This window comes from Clarias gariepinus, chromosome 6 (assembly GCF_024256425.1).
Source record: "Clarias gariepinus isolate MV-2021 ecotype Netherlands chromosome 6, CGAR_prim_01v2, whole genome shotgun sequence".
In the NCBI taxonomy this organism is placed as follows: Eukaryota; Metazoa; Chordata; class Actinopteri; order Siluriformes; family Clariidae; genus Clarias; species Clarias gariepinus.
This window is the reverse complement of record NC_071105.1, coordinates 12,032,421-12,044,589: the sequence shown is the minus strand read 5'-3', so window position 1 is coordinate 12,044,589 and position 12,169 is coordinate 12,032,421. Positions and strand designations below refer to the sequence as shown.

Below are 12,169 nucleotides of genomic sequence, written 5' to 3'. Positions count from 1 at the left end.
AGGGAAAGGCATCCTGTTTCGAGGAATGCAAAGATAAAGTTGAGTTATTTATTTTCTTTCATCGGCTATGTATAATAAGCACTTACTTATAAACAGTAATATTGCAATTTATAATATGTAATTTCTGTACCCTGACTCTAGGAAAGTGGTTTGCCATGGGTGTATGTCACCTATGGCACTACAGGCATGTTTCATATGCTGAGATTTGTTTTGCAATTAACAATAAAAAACAGTTATTCACACATTCATTCAAACAATACATGTAAACACAAATTGGTAACACAAATTAGCCTAACCTGAGTGTCGTTGGCCTGTGGGAGCACCACCAAGCACAGGGAGAACATGCAAACTTGCAGAGGAATCGAACCTGGACCCTGAAGGCAACAATGCTTTGTATAATTCCTATAATCTGGTGAATTTGATTTACAAATGAGTTGTTCTTTCTATTTTGTAAACACATGGGAGTCTGATTATTTAGACCTTGTGAAAACTAAAAGCTCTAATGAGACAATTATATAGGCCTATTGTGCAGTAGTGAATATGCCGCGCAGAACCACTAGATGGAGACAACGTACACAATATTGTCTATATTTGATTTATGTCATGCCAATGATCCCATGATTAAAAATTGTTTTGGTTTTGCATAATCATATTTTGTACCGTTGTTTTCAGGGGCATCAGTGGCTGTTTCTGACCACGTGACCAGTGAACTCATGTAAAGAACAATTTTTTTTCTAGGGCAAAATAATAGTAAAATCAATAGAAATCAATAGTTTTTTGCACCTGTTATTAAAATGGAACACTGAGTGTGCACAATACAAGACAAGCACTGCACCACAACTCTGTTACATGTTATAAGAATAAGTATTCATGTGTCATGCATTCATAAAGATTTGTCTAAGCACTACATATAGATTTGTGTTCAGTGAATATACCCATTTATAAACAGTTGGTGTGTGTGTGAGAGAGACTGATAGAGACACACACTTAAACTTATTTTACTGTTCTGCCCTTTAGGAAAGAGTGGTGCTACTCCATGGTTGTGCGCTGAAGGAAGCTGCTCTAGATAGCTCTTGTCTTTAATTCTGTATTTGCAATAAAATCAAGGTGTTCTGGCAAAAGATCCATTGAACATGCTATGAATTGTTTTAATGTTAGTCATTTCACGTTAGTCATGCGCACCTGCAACAGTTAATAACTTTTACATCCACACCCAGAAAGTCCAGTAAACTTCCTCACAACTGTAAATGCTACAATGGAAGTTCAAGTCTTTACAAGTTGGAAGGAATGAGCGAAGAAATCTTGCTTGTATAGCAGAAGCTATAGTTCCTGTGTGACATTACTGCAGTATAAATATACATACTGTAGTGTAATAATGAAAAAAAGGAAACAAAACAGTACAACAAATAAACGATAACTATTCTTTTGAATCTCTGCATACTGTAGGCGTGTGCATTCTTTTTAAAAACTTAATACAACAATGTTACATTATACATTGCCTAAGTTTTTAGCACAGTTGCATTTTTAAAATAAAACTACATTAGAAATTGAAGCTATGTTTAATAGTGAAAGTAAGAGTATTTTTACATGAACATGTGACAAGAACTCACAGGACTGAACTAAAAAGCTGTTTGGCTATAAGAAATCCACTTTTTAGCGAGACTCATCATGAAAAAAACATTTACATTTGCAATGGAGCACAAAGGTGCACCCGTTATGCAAAACACCCACTGTACAAGCCTCTGGAGGCAATGCTATGATGGGATTACCTCAGTTTATCAAGTTTAGGCCCAGTAAAATTATGTGGCAGTAAAATGATGTCAGCTGACTAAAACATTCAGAAAATTTGCTTCTATGTTTTGTTAGGATCTGACATGCTTGTTGTCACTGAAGTAATCAATTATTTACTGCTAATGTCATAGAAAAAAGGAGGGGATAAGAATATAAGATGGCATCAAGTCAGTTAAGATCAATGTCATTTGATGTTTCAAGATTCTCACTTATACCTCAACATTTTTTAATAAGTAATATTTTATTTTAGTAATGAATCAATGTATTCAGTTCTCACTGAGTGGATTTACTCCCAACATTTAATGACAGGCGTCATGTGTCTACCACTAGAAAACGGCCAGCTATATAACTGTGTCTTGGTGTACTCTATGGTCTTTATAGTGGTCTTCTCTACACTATCGGCAGTGGCAACCATTACATCCACTGTCAGACATCAAACACATCAGATACCCCTGTCTGTAGCTCAGACAATATCTAGCCTCAGACATCTGTGTCATGAGTAAAGGTCGTAACCCGAAATGGCTTTTGATCCTATTATCAGTGTCATTTTATGTCCTGTGTGAGGTGAGTAGAGATGGGTTGTGTGTGCCAGAGTGCTCCTCTGTCATCCATGGTGTGTCCAATCGGACCAGATTTAGTATCACTCCACTGCTCGTCTGTCTTGAAAGCCTATTTTTGTTTCCATCTGATATTATATACCTGTTCTACAGTATACAGTTAATTTTACAGTAAATTAGTCATTAAATAAAATCTAAGACATTTCAATGAAATTTTAGGAGAATCTGTTTTACTTTACCTTAGCATGTACTGTATCATTCTCTTAACCTTATATATGTCAGCATATTTCAGTTCCTCTACAGTTTGCAGACACAGTCTAGGACAGGTTCAAGCACGATTAGACTCATTCCTAAATATCACATAGGCATCCTCCAAACATCCTGCAGCCAGAGCTTTACGAGAAGTGTTTTGTTATTTAACCCAATCTGTTAACATCTTTATAATCTGTTATATAAGTATACCACTGCTGATATGCTCTTTAAGGGCCAGCATCATATGCCAAGTACTCCTTACACACTACACCATGTGCTGTAGTTGAGAAAGCCTTTTATGACGGTACTGTACATTAGCATTTGTCTAATGAAATAGTAATGACTGTTATAATTGTTATTATATACTCTTTAACCTCAGGGTTACTAGATGACAGGTTCAGAACAGCATGCCAGATAAATGTTTGTTGTGTTCTTTATACAAACCTGTCAAGGTTAAAGTTCTTGGTGTGTATCTGTGCCAGCTGACACAAGGTTCCAGCCATTGTGTCACAGTGATTCCAGACGAATTTGTTCACCGTGGATTGCAAACTGCTCTTTCTGACCTGGTTCAGGCCATGTAGTGAGATTGCGATGCGAGGCAGGTATTTACATTTGTGGATCATGAACCATGAACTACAGTACATTGATTGAATTGCACTCTTTATAAATGCTCAAGCATGATCACCATAAACAAAAGAAAAATCAAGAAGAAGACTTATTAAGTACTTCTAATCATTATGCAATCAGTTACCCCTTCCATATGGGTAACTCTGTAGGTTTATAACTATAGAAGAAATGGAAGCTGTTGCTATGTACAATCCGTCATCTCCATTATCAGATATCATACTGCCAGTATTGAGAAGATTTCCAGCACAGCAGTGAAACCAACATGTTAGAGCTATGTCATAACTCTGATTTGCTTGTATTATAAATTGTTTATGTCTGCACACACAGATTGTAAAAGTTTTTGTTCATTTTCTACTGTATGTCATGTTTCTGGTTGGTAATGGACTGTTTAAACAGTGTCGATATCAAGTACAGATAAATGTGCCATTATAATTTATTGCAGTACATCTTTCTGATGTATCATTCAGTCTCCTCATGTGTTAGTGTAAGTAAAAATATACATTCCCCACTTTTCTTATAATGATTACTCTTATGTCTTCAGGGTGCCCTGGAGTGCTTGTTATTGTTTGCAGAGCAGTAAACGACACATAATGAATAGATTAAATATATATTAAAAAGCTATCTCTATCATTAGCTTGAGGTTAAAGTTTTCATTTTAGCATTACAGACATCACAAGCTGCAGCTAAAACGTGCTGTCTAAATTTGTTCTTTGTATTTCAGATGATTGTCTGTTCCAGGAGATCTCTAACCACAGCACGAGGCCTTTAAAACGTCTCTTCATGCTTTTCTGTTTTCTCGTGTTTGACAGTTAAAGAGTTGTGTAAGAGTCAGTAGCATCTGCATCACTCGAGTGTGTGTTGTGGGGCACAGCTGCGTAGCATCTTGATTAACACCCGTGACTGCAACTGTATATTCCGTTCTCTGAACCAGAGGCATAGCCAACAATGTGACAGATGATCTAAGAACACAGCATTTTTAATGATAATAACAAATTAATAATATAGTTAAATAAATCTTATTCATATAAAATAGTATTAGCAGTAATATTAATATTTAAAAACCTCATCAGTCAGAAGATGTTGATTAATTGTCTATAACAACAGCTCTCATGATCATATTTTTATATTAATAATATTTTATAGTTGTTTATAATTACATCTTACTCATAGGAACTTCTGTAATAAAAAGGTCTAATATCTGAAATAGTGAGACTGATTTAACCTTTGAACACCAAGATGTTTATAAACATTTATGGAAAGAGTCTCTAATGTCTGGCTTTGTAGTTTTCTGCCACTGGAAGATTTTCAGAACACATGAGTCCGTGACATCTTAGTAACAGCTGCTTTTATTGTCCTTTTAAACTTCACAGAAGAGATTAAATAAGAAGCCCATGATGGAACAATCATGTATAGCTGCAAAAATATAAGAAATGAATTGTTTCATGGCTGTTTCACAATGTGGTTTTTTATTACATTTAAAATGGTATTGCTTTTGTACAAAAAATTAAGGTTTCCTTCAGGTTTTATTCTTTATGTGTTATATATTCTGGGTCGACAGTTTATTAAACCATCTATCTCAACTCATTGGCCATTTGTACAAGAATTTGTTGGTAAATGATGTAGCCCATATCTTGCTATGCACAAATTGTCACCCCTTACCTTTACTGTAAAAGGACTGCTGACACAATATTATTTGGGTGTGGCCCTTTTTCAGCATAACAGAGATTGCAGTCATAGAAGTTTGCTTGTAATGCTGATACAGGTATATCAGACACAGCTGGAGGTTTTTAAACACTGGTATGTACTGTGTTTGTGTACCTTTAGACACTTTGTGAAAAACTATCTTGTTGCCCTTTATTAGTATCAGTGCATGGAACCAACATCGCTGTTGTCATTCTGCTGAGGTGATATTATATGATCAGTGGTGTCCCTATACCATATATTAGTATATACAATTAGTAAAATAAGTCAGGGGTACAGAAGGAAGTTGAATTTTACTTTGCCATATAGACTTTTGTCAGGACACATAGCTTGCTTGTTTTACAGAAAGTTTACTAAAGCATTGATACCTGCAGTTGTTCCTGTCATATCTTTAAAAATAGCATAACCGTTCTCTTATTTCAGATATTTCAATTTTGATGAACTTTTAGCTACTGTTTTACAGTAAGTGGTCGTTTATTTTTCTTTATTCAACAGAAATCTGTATATATATATATCTCCTCGTTCAGTCTTTCACTTGCCTCTTAGGTCACAACCACAAAGAGCAACTCAGTTTTGTTCTAAACGAGCCAACATTATGGCAAAGGAACAATGTTCCAGTCATTTAGCAAAGGAGAGGAAGTGGTGCGAACAAAGCACCTTTATCTGTGCCCAGTGGGAAGTGCTCCCGATGAGACCACCTACAGTTCACTGCCCTGCCTTACATCATCATTGTCATTTGTTTACAGTTGCTTCACTGAGCACTTACTCCTGACTGACTGATGCATGAATAACATGTGCCAGTTTAAAAGTAGACTCAAGACACATCTCTTTAATCTGGCATACACATAATTCATCCCATAACCTCATATTCCAGTACATCTATCCTTAATGGCAACTATGCTAATTCTTTCCACCTGTTCTTTATTTTTCGACCCATCCCGAGCCACCTGGAGATTGTGCCAGCTTCAGTAGACAAAGGCCAACCCTGCGAGGATCCTGAGGCATCCAGAGAAGGACCAGCTCCAGCTGGATTCTGCTTTATGATGGTTGAAGCTACACATGCTGCTTCTGTGCTCCCAGTGATCCAGACCCCATCTGCCCTCTGCACCTACTGACTCATCCCTATGCTGAACTGGACTTCATGTTAATTTAAAGAACTTCTGTTATATTGTACTTTCAGCTGCATAACACACATGATGTTATATAATTTCTATCTGTTATCACCCAAATGCTGGCTTATTAGGGACAATCTCATTATTATCTAGACACATTTTTCGCACACATACACACTTCCATAAATTTTCTTTTGTAAATTTTCTTTTCATGTTTGTGAAGCTGCTTTGCGATAATGACCACTGTTAAAAGCACCATATAAATTAAATTGATTTGAATTGCCATTTCACCCAGTCCAAATCAAAATGCTGCATGAATGTTATACAACTTCAAGCTTCTGTAATGTAATATCTACTGCTGTCTATTATTAAATGTATGAGGCAGCCAGTGTATAGAAACAGTTAAATCTATAATATTATTCAAAATTACATTTACATTCAATTGCCTGTCAGTTAGATAAATATGCACTGGGTTTGAGGTACTGTTTGTATTGTATTTTTCTGCTATTGCAGAAAAAGGTCTTAGTGGCATAAAAATTCTGTCTTGTGGAAAGGTTTGAGACATACATTTAATTATATAACTATGGTAATTTATTGTTGTGACGCATTTAAGCAGTGAATAAACTTTGCCGTGTCAGCCTCATATATGGGTGCGTTGCTTTTCTTATCACTTTCGGCATCTGAGTGTGTGGCATGAACTAGTTGAGATGTCAAACAGCTATTGGCAGTGGGACTATGGAAGAGAGGATTATGTAGACTTGGTATTCTGCTTCCACTCTATTACCCTCTGAGGGAAAGTGGTGTTGCCCATTTGAAAGGTGCCCTGAGGCTCTCAGAGGCTTTTCCGTCAAGCTGCAGCTTCTGATGCGGATAAGCATTAATCCAGTGTGTTATCCAAAGCGCTCCAGCTGAGTCAGGTGGGAACACTGTTCATAGGGAACTCTTCCTATTATAGCAACATCCTAAATCCTTATTGTGCAGACATAGTACTAATACCCAGAATGAGAGAGAGCTTGTGGCCCTGCATGATGCTTTGCGAAATATTGATTTCCGATTACTTTAACGCTTGGAATGAATTGCTCGGTTTGCCAAAAATCTGATGTTAAAAACACAAGACCTACACTTTCACTATTTATCAACAGCAGCCTATGATTGGAGAAACATACAAATCTGCCATGATGCAATCGTCAGGACTGGTTGCCATGGCAGCACTTAGCATCATTTCTCTTCAGCTTCAGCACTCCCAGGAGCTTCATTACACCGCCATTAGAAGTAGAAATGGGATCGCATGATGTAACATTCATTGCTCTTACAGGCAGGTCATATCACTGTAACCACAGAAGAACAAGAGGAGATGGAATTCATGCTTAACATTAAAACTGTATCCATTAATATTTTGTATAGACTGAAATGATATCTCCTTTTACTAGATGGAGTAACCAGAGCTTTGACAACCAGTGCCTGGATTGCTATATGGAAAGGTTTACAAAGCAATAAGACCTTCACTTGTTTCTGCCAGGCAGAGCAAATCCCTCTTAGTGATCAAATAGAACCTGTCAATAAATAAATAAATAAATACAGTTGGAAATCAGACATTTGTGTTCCCTCTTTGGAAATTGCAGCAAGGTAATCTGCAATCTGCTGCAATCAGCCTTTCGCCTGTCTCATTATCAAGGTCAGCAGGTCATAGCACTGTCAGTACACATATCACATGACTGCAAGGTTGAAAGCAGAACCAGATGATAACATGCAGCTTGGTGCATTTTATTCCATTGTTACTGCTACTGTCCATGCAGGGAAAGATTGCATATTGTGACTTAAATGTGAATTGTTACAGAGAGTAAACACGTGAGATGTTTGTCCAGTTCAATACGATTTTATTTTTTCACAGTTACAGTTAGGGTTGACTATAATCCAAAGCATTATAGTGTAATTAATCCTGCTAACTAAAGTACATTTCTGACAATAAAGCGAAAAAATAAATGTTCTTATACACAATTGTACAATTTAAACAGTAGATGGAAATGCATTTCATATCATACTGTATCAGTATTTCAGTTTATTTTTATGCGTTAATATTGTATCTAACATACAGTATACTGCACGCAGAACTAGGATTTATTAGTGTGTGGTTTCTGTTGTTCTTACAACTATCTTTATGTCTGGGTTTTTTTGTACTAATTCTACCCCACTTTTTTCACAGCTCTATGCTTAGACTGCACACTTTGTTCTCTTGTGATTAAAAACCTCTGTAAAATGTAAACATATTTCACTCACTGTAGCATTTGCTGGACATGTACACTGTAATTCTTCGCTCTCTGAAAGAGATTCTGTCTTTTCCACAAACAGCTATTTAGAATATGTTCAGTGCCCAATGCAAAATGTAATACTATGACTGTAATTACCATGTGATTTCTTGCAGTTTCCTTAGAAGATCGCCACTGATGAAGCACTCCCATTTCCTGTAATTGCTTTTTATCTGTTGTATAGTTTGGGAAACTGATTGGGAAGAAAGAATTTTTTAGCCTCGTCCAAACAACAATCTTTACTAACACTTTAATTAAAGGCAATCTTTATAAAATCACATGACGCCTTTATAAGTTGTGCATGACAACTAGATAACAAAATATCAAAGCTGGTTACTTTCCTACAGAGAGTTTTATTTCTCTTAAAACACAGCACTTTGCCCTCGCTTGTGATTTTTATTTTACTAACGAACGTGTCCTACTTTTTTTTACATTTGGTGTTTTTCAAGTCATTTCCTTGAAACTAATCAAAGAAAGAAAGAAAAATGCCATTCGTCATGTCTGGAACAATGAAATCAAGAGAAATCTCAAATGGAAGCATACTTTTAAAAACATTATCAGCACCAGATTAAGTGCGCCATCCTGAAAGTGCCTCTGAATTCACTTGTACTACAAAAATTATAACACATTAGAAGGAGCACATAATTATAAACCTGTGATTTAAATTATAGCCAGCATTACTGTCAAATCTTATTTAAACACGCAACAGCGTGTCCATCAAGTCCATCAAGAGTCAAGTCCATCAATATTCATCACACCCTCACTTACATGACCACCAAACTCATAGCTTAGTGTATTCCATGTTATTCTTAAGTTATTTTGTTTTTGTATACTGCTTTTCCCCCTCTAAAGTTTTACACTGCTTTATAGTAAAAGTGTTAGGACAGTGTCATGACATTTCCAATCCCTTCCACTATGTGGAGCTGGAGCAAAGCAGTAGAGAGGAAAAATGGATAACTTATAGGATACAAGTGAGAAGCTACTCATGTATGTGTATACTCTCTCTCTCTCTCTCTCTCTCTCTCTCTTTCTCTTCCCCTCTTAAGATTAGATCTAGATATAGGCATAGCTTTAACTAACTGCATCAATAATTTTTGTTAATGGTGTGTGTGTGTGTGTGTGTGTGTGTGTGTGTGTGTGTGTGTGTGTGTGTGTTTTGGACAGTTGCCAGCTACCTCAGGATGTCTTAATATGCCCAGCTGCCGAGATTGGGTCTTTTCTGTAAGAAGCAGAGATCCACAGGAGTTAGAGAGACTTACAGTTGTAATATTTTGTTATAACAGTTATAAAGACAGGCAGAGAAAGAGGTTAGGCAGGCAGAATACAGACTGTATTCTGTAGCTCACTAAAATCTCATCGCTTCACTACATATATTACTAATAAAGGAGCCTTTTGTTGTTGCATTCAAAGTACATCTAATTGAACTGAGTCATTTGCATCAAATGATTTATATCATTTGGAGCATCAGATTATAAAGCATTAAATCATTACAATCTGTCCAAATAGACAATGTGTTGCATGTGATAATGACCTTTAAAATACAGTATAACACAGATATGTTTCTGTGTAAGTGTGGGAAATACTGTATGAAAGACTTGGAAATCTTCAAAATAAAATCATAACCTAAGCACAATAACAATGTTTAAAATTGACTTACCCAAAAAATCAGGGCTCAGTGTAGTCATAAGGATGCAATTCTGCCATGCATGATGAAAACTTGCTGTGAGCATTCCTTTTACCTGTCACTCGTGAATAAGAGCTGAAACTGTGAGGTCTGCAGCTTTATACTGTTCCAACGGCTCTCAGTGCTCACCAGCACCATCTAGGCACTTGAACAAGGACAACTGGTTGGTTACTGCTTGTTTAGGATGTGCTCTGGACACTTAAGATATTTCACAATTATTTACTGATTTGTTTTCCTGTATGACATGGAAGAATGACACACAACAGAGTTAATCTTGTTAGCAACAAATAATTCACATTACATTAACAGGACATCAGAATAATGTGCAATGTACATCATTTACATGCACAATATCTCATACAAGACCAGCCAGAAGAACATCTGTGTTACAGTGCATTATTTTTTAATGCAGTAAAGTTGATGACTTGCCTTGACCTGCAATAGCTGTTTTTCTAACATGCAAAACGTTGCACAGGAAGGAATTGCGTATCACACCGAGGCCTCAGTTCAACTATTTTAGTTTCATTTTGAGACTCACAGCACCTCATTTTTTTTGAGTAAATGGCAAAATAGGAGCATATATTAAAGTTATATATTAAATAGTATATAGTTTTCACTGTTTAGACCTAAATCCAGGTATGAACACTTAACTTTTATTTATTCAGATAGCTAACAATAACACTTATGTTTGGGTCTCTAAATTGCTTTTGGCACATTTAATTAAAGGAAAAGGACAAACACAGTTTTGTTGTCTTTTGTTGCTCATTGCCTGATATGGTGGTGGTTGAATCTGTTCTCCTTTGCTCCTTTTTCTTAATTTACCAAATGATTTTTTTTAAATAGGCCTAATTTAATCTAAATTTTAAGAACAGAATTTTAAAATGGAGTGTGCCAAAGTAATTCAATTTACAAATTCATCTAACATCAGGAAAATACGGATGTGTACACTTTACATTTAGCTTGAGTAATTGTATAATACATTTGTTGAAAAAGCATAAGTGAAAAAGCCTGGGTAAAAAAAAAACCTCAAACATGAATAAATGCAAACATGCTTATTATGCTTATCAGCTTTATCATTCCTCCAGCCCTCTGCTACTCATAATAAAACCAGATGACAAGCTAGACTGAATTAGAAATGACCGTAATGCAGTTACAATGGCCATGCACAATGTTCTGGTCTATTCCAGGAGAGGTGGTTTTGTTTGTTTTTGTGGGTTGGAGGGAGGAGACAGTGTGCACCCGGCCTGAATAATCCTGTCCAGAGTTTAGGGGACGGCCTTTCTGCTGCTCTCCTAGCTGTGGGAAAACTGTGGGAGCAGCTGCTAGAAGAATGAAGTCTATATTTAAATAAAAATGAAAAATGAGAGAGGGATAAGAGGCAATGGGGCAGAGTCTTGGCAATACTGCTACTTCAGTGGAAGAGAAAGCAAGAGAGGGAAGAAGGAGAAGAAAAACAGCTCTGGAAAGTTTTTGTCGTCCAGAGCAAAGCCCAAGATGAAGATTGTTGACTGTGAAGAGCATTCAATCCAGAGGAAACGGTGATCCAAACACGGATGCTACTGATATTTAGCACTGACATTATGTGATTTCAGATGCTAAAAATAAATGTACCCACAAAATTGTCTACACACTGCATCTATATATAGTATTACACAATGGAGTTTTCTTTCCTTCTACCGATCTCTGTTTCTAAAACAGTACCAGATGCATGCATGAAATATGATATTAGATCAAATCCACATACTGTAAGAATATGTTTTCTAAATATATTTTAATTGTCTTTTAGTATATCACAGAGGTTGTAGTTTAACCAGTATGTTTAAGGTTGACAATATTCATTCTAATGACAGTTTTAGTGACAGTGCTGAGTGCATGATTTACTAAATATACTAACTGAATGATTTTTTTATGTTTCCTCTGTGAGTCTTCCCATAATTAAATGGGAAAATACCATTACTTGCTATAATTAAATGGGGAAAAAAGATTGTAATAAATCTAAGCAGATTATTTAAATGAACACAAATACACTGGTCAATCTCCCACATCGTGAAGGGGCAGTGCCTGTCTACTGATAAATGCTGGCGCTCCACATTCCTCCCAAGAGACGTCTGGTCCTGTTCAGGAGTAATAAGGGTGTCT

At 36.2% G+C, this 12,169-nt stretch overlaps 1 long non-coding RNA gene across 1 annotated transcript; it reads right to left on the bottom strand.

The window, feature by feature from the left end:
* Positions 1-3,503: 3,503 nt before the first annotated feature.
* LOC128526089 (uncharacterized) lies at positions 3,504-10,398 on the bottom strand. The gene is made up of 4 exons (XR_008360765.1): positions 10,004-10,398; positions 8,446-9,565; positions 7,541-7,593; positions 3,504-7,368 (listed from the first exon to the last, which is right to left on the bottom strand). It is a non-coding gene; the product is annotated as an uncharacterized LOC128526089 (long non-coding RNA).
* Between the last annotated feature and the right edge of the window lie 1,771 nt (positions 10,399-12,169).